This window comes from Euprymna scolopes, chromosome 1, assembly GCF_053919585.1.
Source record: "Euprymna scolopes isolate OS-2025 chromosome 1, ASM5391958v1, whole genome shotgun sequence".
Lineage (NCBI taxonomy): Eukaryota > Metazoa > Mollusca > Cephalopoda > Sepiida > Sepiolidae > Euprymna > Euprymna scolopes.
The window spans coordinates 152,447,050-152,459,177 of NC_136482.1; the positions used below are offsets into that span (position 1 = coordinate 152,447,050).

Genomic DNA, 12,128 nt, shown 5'->3' on the forward strand with positions numbered 1-12,128 from the left:
GGCCCTTGCGCTATTTGCACCCCAATTTGTAATAAATCTATAACAAATTTGTGTTAATATTGTTTTAATGGGAAACAGCTAAAAGCTGAAAAGTTCAAGATTATCAAATAAGTTGTAACTGCGATACTGGTATCGTTGTAATAATGAAAGGCACAAAAGTATTAAGTTTTCTGGTTTAAAGAAAACGTGTTGATTTATTTTTATTTATTTATTTTAATCTCCCCGACGGTGAATGAGGAAATAATGTCCCTCAATTAAAAAAGTACCTTGTGTTATTTAAGAAGTTATCCTTTCTTACGTGACCGGAAATTACAAACCGAACCTCAAATAAGAGTTGAGGTGATTATTGTCATAAATAACCCGAGATAAACATAGATTTTACTTTTAAGTTAAAATTTTTAAATACAAAACATTTTTTTTAAAAAGTCAAACCAGATTTATTTTGTCCATAATCTCATTATTGTGTAACAAGTTCTTCTTTTAAGAAAAGTTATTTCGTTGTAGATTTTCCTCTTCCGTCGTTCCTCATTTTACCTCAACCCGACTGACCATAACATTTTTTTATTATTATTATTTACCATTACATCGCCGGAAAACAACCGAACCAAAAATCATCCACTTAAGCATTCTGTTTTATTTTAACCAGAACTGATTCCATTCTTTTAAAAGCGAAAATGACTTAATTGCGGTAAGAAGAATTGTCTTTTATTTTATTAAATATTTGAAATAGCTTGTGTATATACGTTTTCAGCGTCCTAAATTCTCTTTTCAAAATACGCCATCCTTTTTAACGATTCGATTTATGTCGTTTTTTGTTTTTGCTTTTATTTTTTTTAAAATTAAATTACAATTTAAATCGTAACAAAATATAAACAAGATTTAATTTTATATATATTTTTAGGAGAACTTGATATTTTGTTGACTAACTCTATTATTAGAAAAAGATGCAGAATGCCAACTGTTATTTTTGGATATGATTTTCAAGTTAAATTCAATTTTTACGGTATATTTTGTTTATTAAATTGGGTCAGTGTGCACTGACTGCACTGGTTGTCCAACCTGCAAAGTGTGTTTATTCCGAAAGCTGTTCTTAACATGGGGAGGTTGGAGGTGTTTAATCCGAAAGCCGGTTCTTAACATGAGGAGGTCGAGGGAGGGGGGTAATTCCGAAAGACATTTTCTTATTTTCAACCTCTCCATGTTAAGAACGGCTTTCGGAATAAACCTCCTTTTGCAGGGTGGACAAACAATCAGTGAGTGCACATTTTCACTTTAATTATTAAGTGAAAGTACAGAAAAAAAGAATAAAAGTTCTCCCTTCTTCATGTTAAGAATGTGTTTCTACCCATTCTTAACATGAAGAAGCGAGAACTTTTTTATTATTCCAACACGGTCCGTATTCTGCATAAGTACCGAAAAAAAGAACTTCAAATATCACAGATGCAAGAACGATTTGCAACTTAAAAAAAATAATAATAATCGAGATAAATTAAATCTCTATGAATATTTGTTACTTTATTACCTACATTTGAAAAAATTGGAATATGTAAAAACGATTATATCTAAACGTGCATTTGTGGACGAGTGGACGACGTCTTTTGAAGCGAAGAGAATTTCTGACGTTGAAAACGTTCACAAATTTAAGATTCATGTTTTGTTAGTTGTTATTTAACACTAATTTTTTTTTTTTTTTTAAACGTTTGTGTCTTGTAACGTAATTTTAAAACGTAAAACTTTTGTTAAAAACATAAATATTAAAACCGTACATTACGGTTCGTGTTTTTTTTTTTTTTTTTTTTTTTTTTTTTCTCCAAGAAAATTAGAAGTCTATAAAAACAAACTGTCGTATTGGCAATGCCACAATGGCATTAAATGTTTTTTTGTTTTGTTTGTTTTTTACTGGGGGGGGGTACATTTATTTCTACGTCGTAGATCTTTTTCGTTTTATTTTTTACTTTAGCATCCGCAATCATAAAAATCTGTATTTATAAATTTTGCAAACACTAAGTAGGTTAGCTCCAAAGTAATTCTAGACGTTTTTGTTTTGCTTTTTGCAAATTGTTACTTTATGTGCTTCCATAGAAAAATGTGACCAACGTCATAAAATAGCTACGAATTTACATGTTTTTTTTTTTGTTTTGTTTCAAACAACGTTGCTATCTTTTTTTTTTTTTTTTTTTTCTTAATTTCGAGAGTGCTTAATTGAAAAAAAAAAACCAATGAATCAATTATGGTTAATTCGTTTTAATTTTTTTTTTTTTCACTTGTAAGATTACTTATATATATAAGGTAATAATCACAAGTGCTTCTGCAGCATACGGACCGTGCTGAAATATTATTTAGAACCCCATTCTTAACAGGGGGGGGGGACTTCTTAAATAATTTGTACTTTACATAACAATTTAATAACAAAAGATATAAAAAAAAAACAGTGAATTTAACTTGGAAAGGAAATCCTATCTACAATATAGCACGGTTCATAAACTGTAGAAGTACCTATTAACATTTGAAGCAATCCAAGAGATTACGCGACTTGTTCAAACAGTGAAGTGTTTGTTACCCTCTTACGGCAAGATAATGACTCAAGGATCGAAAAATGGGTAAAATCCATTGAAAGCGGTCGGTGGTTCTATGAGAAAATAAAGCTGTGTACGCATTATAAACGTTTCTTTTGTGTGTCTTACGTTATACATTAGTACATTAGGGGTCATTTCGAGTTAAAAGTTTATTTACTGCACTCATCTAGACTAGAGAAAATCATGATTTAAATGTGTATGTCTCTAAATAACTAACGATAATTCTCTGATATGGCGGACCAGACGGGTGATCAAAAAGTCAGATCGAGCGTACCGGAAAACGAAATGAGACTAACGCAATGAGACCAAATTGACAACTCGGAAATTCTAAAAGAAACAATTTAAACAAATTTTATTTTCTACTTAGGTAGAATAAATGCAAGAACAACAACAACAACAAAAGAAAACATGGAAAATAATTAATTTTTTCAAATGTTTTTTTAATTATTATTTTTCAAATGTTTTTTAAATTTAAAAAAATAAAACATAACAAATTAATCTGAAAAGCGCAAAGTTCAAGCCAAAAAAAAAAAAAAAAAAGGCCAATTGTCAATTTGATCTCATTTCGTTTTCTGGTACGCTCACCTGCAATGTTTTGCCAGTCTCAGTTTCTGATATTAAACTTTGTTCGTAATATAACTTCCTGTGAGTTTCGGTTTCTTTAATGGACGCACGATGGAAGCAGTATTCTTCCCCTCTATATTTTTTTATTTTCGTCGTTTTCAGCAGATTATTATCCAATGGAAAGTCTATCACATTATCAAAAAAAAAATTTTTTTTAATGTTTATAGGAGGTGCTCGGTTTTTAATGCAACGTTTGAAAAAGCAAGGTCGACCAAGATGTACTTTAATGTCCAACTTGATCGATTGGACTGGATAAGTGTCAAAAGTTGAGCTTATTATTTATTTATTCTCATCTTTCTTAGTTGTAGTTTCACAACATTTTGGCCAACCATTCCTCTGGCCTTCATCAGGTGGTAACCATGACGGGATAGGAATGACAAATTTCCTAACTGCATCGCAGCCATTACTGCCTTCCATAGTTGTTGTCATCTCACCACGTTTTGGCCAACTAAGCCTCTGATCGGCTTTGGATAGGATTGAAACCTACGGTTCCACATAAGCATTGCCTGAAGAATAGCGGTTTCAATTCTACCCAAAGCCGACCAGAGGCTTATTTGGCCAAAATGTGGTGAAACGACTACTATGGAAGGTAGTAATGGCTGAAGATGCAGTTAGGAAATTCAGAGTTCCTATCCCATTGTGGTTACGACCTGACAAAGGCCAGATGAATAGTTGGCTGAGATGTCGTGAAACAACTAAAACAGATGAGGATAATCGTCCGCAATAAATAAATAATACTCATCTCAATAATGAATTCCAATTAAATAAAAGTTGAGTTGTTTCGGGCTATGGATAGCCGCCCGCATTGGAGAGCCATGTTCGCCAATGCTGTTAAATGGCAGGATCGCTGGTGATGGTGGGGACCTTTACAGTGAAGGGGTGAAATCTTATTGCTTGTCGGGTTAGTTGGGGGATATTAATGTTGAGGAGGCACGAATGCTATGAGTTTGTTGGGGCACATTCCATTAAAGTACTAGTAAAACAAGCACAGAGATGCAACATTGCGGCGATGGGACAGGTTGGAGCTTGACCAATAGTGCAGGACCCATTAGATTGGAGACTTTTTTTTTTTTTTTTTTGAGACGAGTGGTAGATGCAGCAGCTCAGATATGTAACAATATACCATGCATGGGCAAATGGTGACTTTTGCAGGTGTGAGTAGGTTTCTAGCATGGTAGAGAGAAGCCACCTTCTTTGCAGCAGCCTTGGCATTGTCTTTTATGTATTTGTTCCAATTCATGTTGCCTGTGAATGTTAGATCAGGGAGTTTGAATCATGAACTCTCAGGTGGAGTGCTATTATTAGCCATGTCAATTGGTGGTTGGAAAATGGTTTAATGTAATTGTTCAAGGAAAGGAGCTTTGTCTTAGTAGCATTAAATTTTGCTATCCATTTACATTCCCATTTAGTTACAGATTGGAGGTCATTTTCTAGGGTTCCAAACATAATTTTGATTTCAGTGTTTCACATACATGATGGCGTCTGATATAACTTATCTTTTATGTTTTTATTTCTACTAAGACAGTTTATGTCAAAATAAGGTGTTTGAGGTGTAACTTATACATGAAGTAGCATTCAGCAGGCTCTATCCATTGTCACCACTGCATCCATCAAAAAGACGAACCAAGCCTGATGATTTGAATTTAATAATTGGATAATCTCTAGTCACTAGCTGTTCTAATGGTGAACTCTGTAGACACAGGTGTCCAGGTTGGATTCCAAGTCAGCTTTAACCATCATCAGCCAATTTTTAATGTTTTTTTTTTGTTTTTTTTTTTCATCATGTGTTTTCAACCTTGCAAGGAAGCTGGGGCATTTGCTTAGTAGATGACGCTCCCCCCCCTCCCCAGTTGACAACAGAGGTTATCGTCGCCGGCATGCATTTGTTTTGAAATATCATAGTTCCCAAGTTCAATACAGAAAAGAAGCAGAAGAGAAAGTTTTATGAGTTTCATAAGAATTTTAGTTATTATCGGGATGGTGAGTTCTTTTGTAGTTGGAAAAAACACTTTGGGCTCTGAATAGTCAGGGGCATTCGTCACATTGTATTGTGGGGGGGGGGGTTGCAGTTAATTGGCTCTAAGGGCCCTTTGTTGCCACTTGGTTATTAGATTTGCTCTTCTATTTTCTTCGAATTGGCTTGTACCTACTTTGATTCTGTTCCTCCATTCGTGTCTGTTGTTTGAGGCTTTAAGGGTGTTTGGATCTAGATTGGCATCATCTAGAGATTTCTTCAGCAGATCTTTGAATCTAAGTAGCGGACAACCACTGGGTCGATTTCCTGCATTTAGTTGACTGAAGAGCACTTGTTTTGGCAGTTTAGTGTCCTCCATGCAAGCCACATGACCAGACCATCTCAGTCAGTGTTTGATGATCAGTTAACAACAGAAGATGTAATTCATCCAGTACTGACATTTGATAAGGATGACTTGTTGAACAGAGTTAATTTTGCAGCAGGAACGTACTAAGTTATTTGAGAAAGTGTTACCATTTGACAATAACGATGCAATGCAGACAGCAATGATTGAAAGTTTCCACTTAAAATCTTTCATTCTTATTAGCCAGCAATTTCTACCATAAAAGAATGTACTAGTGCTTTGTATGTACTTTCTACCATAAAAGAATGTACCAGTGCTTTGTATGTAATTTCTACCATAAAAGAATGTACCAGTGCTTTGTATGTAATTTCTACCATAAAAGAATGTACCAGTGCTTTGTATGTAATTTCTACCATAAAAGAATGTACCAGTGCTTTGTATGTAATTTCTACCATAAAAGAATGTACTAGTGCTTTGTATGTAATTTCTACCATAAAAGAATGTACTAGTGCTTTGTATGTAATTTCTACCATAAAAGAATGTACCAGTGCTTTGTATGTAATTTCTACCATAAAAGAATGTACCAGTGCTTTGTATGTAATTTCTACCATAAAAGAATGTACCAGTGCTTTGTATGTAATTTCTACCATAAAAGAATGTACTAGTGCTTTGTATGTAATTTCTACCATAAAAGAATGTACCAGTGCTTTGTATGTAATTTCTACCATAAAAGAATGTACCAGTGCTTTGTATGTAATTTCTACCATAAAAGAATGTACTAGTGCTTTGTATGTAATTTCTACCATAAAAGAATGTACTAGTGCTTTGTATGTAATTTCTACCATAAAAGTATGTACTAGTGCTTGGTAGATCCTTCCTTTGATAATACACCTTATCTTGGATCTTGATTAGACAGGAATTGAGTTGGCAAAAGGCCAATTCACACTTTGATGTCAGATTCACCTTGATGCATGGATGTGATGATGGCATCAAAGCATTTGAAATCAGCAACCTCTTAAAAAAACATCACTCTTAAGAACAATAGTTGTTTTTCTTGTTGAGGCAAAGCCAACAGCGAGTATTTTTGTCTTCGATACATTTATTTTCATCCCAATCTATGATGGAAGACTTGAGATCGGCAAATGTTTCACCCAAGTAGTGTGATATCATTTGTGTGTCGTCTAAGTCCTTGGCAGCAAAGTTGCGACCAACAACTTTTAAGGCATCCAATAATTAAAAAGTATTGGCAAAAACGCACATCCTTACCAAATACTAGATTGATTTTCAAAGGGTTCCAAAACCTCACCATACATGCATATGTGGGATCGTGTCAAACAGAAGTATGACTCAAGATAACTGAGAAACTTAGGTGGAACATTACCCGCTTGCATAACCTTCCAGAAACCACCATGATTAATAGTCAGATACAACAGCAAAATCAAGGAAACTGACAACTGTCTTTTGCTGGAAGCACCAATAATGTTTGAGAATTTTTCATAGAGTAAAGATTTGATCAGTGCAGCCACATCTTTGATGAAAACAACATTGGTTTGACTTTATTTTGGAATCGCATTCTGATTAGAATTATCTCAGAAGAATAGAGAAAAATATTTTGAAATTAGAATTAACCAATTGTATAAAATTTAGTTTCACAAATTAAATTGCTGTTGAGTTGTATTAAAACTTGGCACTTGTGCAGTTTAACATCCCCAAACAAATTTAGAAAAATACTCTTAACATGGGAAGAGGGTGGGGTTTTAGTAACTCTTCCCTTGCATGGACAGAACTCTCCTAGAATGAATATTTTTTGCTTGGGGATATTAAACTGCACAAGTGCCCCAAATTCTTGTAAATAAAAAATTAAAATCTTGTTTTAAATTAAATGAATTTGTATTATGCCTTGATTCGAGACGCAGTAATATATAAAAAAAAAAAAAACAAACTTTCAACAATTTCAGGCTAAGCAAGGTTTAGTAAATAATCCTGCACCCATTCTTTTCTTTCTAATTAGGAAAATAAGTCAAGGCGATTGTAAGAAATTAAGTATGTAGAATGGCCATAAAATTAACAAAGATTGCAGTCTTGGTGCTACCAGATCAGGCTGTCTCAAGATATTGGCTTCCTGAGACAAAATGCATCTAACATTGAAGCCTGTTGTTTTTCTACTTGCTTTTGCAAAACTTGATTATATTCTGCACAACCAAAAATAAAAACAGCAACCAACCTTTTCCTTCTTCCCATCATCCCCCCCCCCCCGCTTCCTGACAGGTTTTCTAACTTAAAATGTACCAAACATTAATATTGTAACCTTTTTCCCCTCTCCCATTGCAAAACTCATTCATGTTCTGCAGGGCAGGAAACAAAAATGATAAAATCCACTATAGAACAACCAAACTAAACACTACAAACTAGCGATTGAAGATACTAAGAGCTTGAAGATTAAAAACCTTCTACAAAATAACTGCATGCAACATGAATACTTTTTTCAAAGTAACTGGATTAAGCATTAAATAACTTGAAAAGGGTTGATATGCTGTAAAACAAAACAACCAAAAATTGCAGTCACAAATAAATGTCAAAAATTTTTTAGTTTAAACCAGGAAATGAATACTATATATATAAGCAAATAGTTAATAAAACATGTTAAAAAAACACTTTGAAAAAGAGTTAAAAACATATTTAATCTGAAAAGGAAACGCTTAATAAGTGGATAGTCCTTAATCTGCAGAGTTTGGAAGAAATACTTTCCTTCTCATCAGACAGTAGGAATTAGCAAAATGAGGGATGGGATTTTGCATACAAAAGTATTTGATGACACTGCAAGTAAGTCAAAGATCTTACTTGATAACAAAAAGTGAAGCAGAGGCAATAGGGCGAAGAAAAAGGTGATTTCGCGTAAATAGATAGTCAGGTGAAAGATAAGGTATCCAATGATGGTAAAATTCAAAAATGTAAGTCCAAGAAAATTAATTTAATTTTCTATTCACACAAGTAAAATCCAAGGAAACTGCGTAATTGGAAGATGGTCCAAAATAATAAAAAAGGCCGAAATCCGTGGAATAATTCACAAATATGTACAAGGAAAAGGGGGAAAATTTCCAATAATAATAAAAGAAAAATAAAAGCTTTTAACACGGCTCTATTATAAGCGCTATCTCCTACTTGGTTTTATTGAGCTTTTACATCTGGTTGAGATTACTTTATAAATATTAATTCTTGAATATTTATAATATACTTTAGTTTCATCATTTTGGTAAATTTAATTGTAATTTTTATTTTATTTTGTGTATATATATATATATATATAATATATATATATATATATATATAATATATATATAATATATATATAATATATATATAATATATATATAATATATATATAATATATATATAATATATATATAATATATATATATAATATATATATAATATATATATAATATATATATAATATATATATAATATATATATAATATATATATAATATATATATAATATATATATAATATATATATATAATATATATATATAATATATATATAATATATATATAATATATATATAATATATATATAATATATATAATATATATATAATATATATATAATATATATATAAAATATATATATAATATATATATAAAATATATATATAATATATATATATATAATATATATAAAATATATATATAATATATATATATATATAATATATATAAAATATATATATAATATATATATATATATAATATATATATAATATATATATATAATATATATATATAATATATATATAATATATATATAAAATATATATATAATATATAATATATATATATAATATATATATATAATATATATATAATATATATATAAAATATATATATAATATATAATATATATATAATATATATATAATATATATATAATATATATATAATATATATATAATATATATATAAAATATATATATATATATATATAATATATATATAATATATATATAATATATATATAATATATATATAATATATATATAATATATATATAATATATATATAAAATATATATATAATATATATATAATATATATATATAATATATATATATATATATATATATATAAACTATATGTACATATTCCAAAGACGAACCAGCAGTTTCATTGTATAGGAACAACCTTCTGTGGTTGACTTAAATCCGATACAAATCATCAGTGTCATGTGGAAAGAAGAAAAACAAACAGAAAAATCTGTTTTTCTTTTTTTACAGACTATATTTTACAGCCAAAAGCAATAAAATTAAACAATGTTAATGTTTCCAAATTTATAGATGAAGATTCTGAATTTGGATTGTAATCACAATGTTTCAGCCGATGTAACCTTGAGCTTCTTGTTAAACTGAATCCTTTATTTAATCCACACGATACATTGTTCTCATCCTGTCAACCATGAAGACTGGACGTTTCATTGACTAAAAACATTGTGAATATAACAACCAAAATGAAACTATTAATCCAAATGTGAGAAAACAAGAGAAAGTGAATCAAAGTCAGTAGCAAACGGTGATCTGTCAGATTCAGTTCCTGATATTAAAGACATTTTATTTTGAGTCACTTTTTTAAGCAGTTTAGCTTTTTTGTGAATTTTGCTTTTTAAAATCTCTGAAAAGAAGGCTAAACTCGCAGAATTTTTGGCCTAAAAATATTGAGTGGTTCTAAAATGGGTGATTGATTTACCAGTCAATACGAAATGTTTTATGCCTCTTTGACGATAAATATGTCCCAAGAACATCATTTGTCTTTTCATAAGTTTCCATCAGTATTTTTTAGTGCATCCAAATCTAGTCCATTAAAAATGTGATCTTTCCAAACAATCCCTAACATTTGTCTCACAAACCAAATTTCTGCACTATTAATGCGTTCTTGTATTTTGAGGCAGATAGTCCAGCTTTCACAACCATATAGCAAGACGAACCAAACATGCACCTTAACCCTACCAGACCTTAGCTACTGAACCTAATTTACCCCTGCGCCTGGCCTCCTGGGCAAGATTGTGAAAAAAGTTTAAACTCATTTAGTAACTTTTTGCTGCCAGCATTCAGCCTTCATGTTCCAGTTCGTCCAACAGGTGGAGCCCTCGTTGATGCACAGGCCCATTTGCATCATCAGAATTATCATCACTTTCTCCTTCATCAATATATTCATCGTCACTAGTGTTCCTGGATTCAGACACATACTCCTGATCAAATTCGTCTGAATCAGAATTTGTCAATTTATCCAGTACTTGTTGCATCATGAAACTCCTGGATCTCGCTCTTTTACCTGTCGAAGTTCTTGGTTCGTCACTATTTTACTTCATGGCTACTTTAGCCTACAAAACAACTCATAACTCCGCAAAAACAAAGGAAGCCATTTGCAGAAGGTTAGGCTTGCGCTAAATTGAGGCTAAGCAGCGATTGGGTAGCTATTTTTAGCTCCCTGACAACACAAAAACATGTGGTCGGAAAAAATACATGTTTCGCGGTAATTCGGTATATAGCATTTTCGGAAATTACCGGTATATCAGAAACTTGGTCTGGTATTGTTAAGAAGGCGTTTAGTTTGAGTGTGATGCTAGAAAACAAAAAATAAATTGTCATCACTGAAAATAGTAACTTAGCATGCAATAAGTTTGGGAGGAAAGGCTATTAATGGTATGTGCTTTCAACCATCAAATCCTTTTGCTCTAGTAGAACTTTAAATGGGCAGTTGTTAATGGGCAAAAGCTGAATCCAAACAGTATCAATGCAGGTGTGCCTCAAGAATCCATTCTAGGTCCAATCTTCTTCCTCATATTTATCGATTTTCCTAATCATTTTCTGAGATCTTTTGTTGAAATCTATGCACATGACACGACCATATACGGTAGCATTTCAAAGAATCGATGATCAGAATCTTTCTGGTTCTTCTTCTTGCGACCTGAAGTACTTGGCGCAATGGGGGGGGGAAAGTGGCTTATTTTTAATACTTCTAGAACAAAGCTTCTATCCTTTCACCACCAACACTCTAATTCTCGTTTCGTCTTAGTTAAAATGAATGGCTCTACCCTTGAGGAAGCCCTTTGCTTTGATAATCTCCTAAAACTGATCTTCATTCCAGGTCTGAAATGAAAGACTTTCATCAAATCGATTGCTAAGGTCACTGAAAAAATTGGTTGGATCATTCTACCGCCCCAGAAAGTACCTCACTCCTGACACAATTTTTTACCTGTAAAAGAGTCAGGTATGTTCTGTGATTGAGTACTGTCGTCACATTTAGGGAGGTGCCATTCAGAGTACTTTTTTCCTTCCTTGACAGTACAAAACCAACTTTGAAATCTAGTGGGGAATGATCTCTTTTCTTTTCTACAATGTTCTTTTTCATAAAGTGACATCATTAGTTTTTCTCTAAATCATTTTTATGGTAGGTGCTCACTGGATGATGTCACAAGGATGATGTAATCAACTAAAACAAGTTGAAAATATCAAGATCCTTTATGATGTAATAAATGCTGAAGTAGCAAAAGGATGACATGGTCCATTAAATCTTTCAAGTTGTCTGTGGACAGTGACTATATTTATATCTATAT

The 12,128-nt window shown here is 31.7% G+C and overlaps 1 protein-coding gene across 1 annotated transcript in view; it reads left to right on the forward strand.

Moving 5' to 3' along the window:
- Positions 1-300: 300 nt before the first annotated feature.
- LOC145276721 (E3 ubiquitin-protein ligase RNFT1-like) overlaps positions 301-12,128 on the forward strand; it is an 89,371-nt gene continuing 77,543 nt past the window's right edge. Inside the window, exon 1 of the mRNA XM_080127934.1 lies at positions 301-688. The gene's annotated coding sequence lies outside the window, so the exon portion shown is untranslated. The remainder of the gene's footprint in view (positions 689-12,128) is intronic.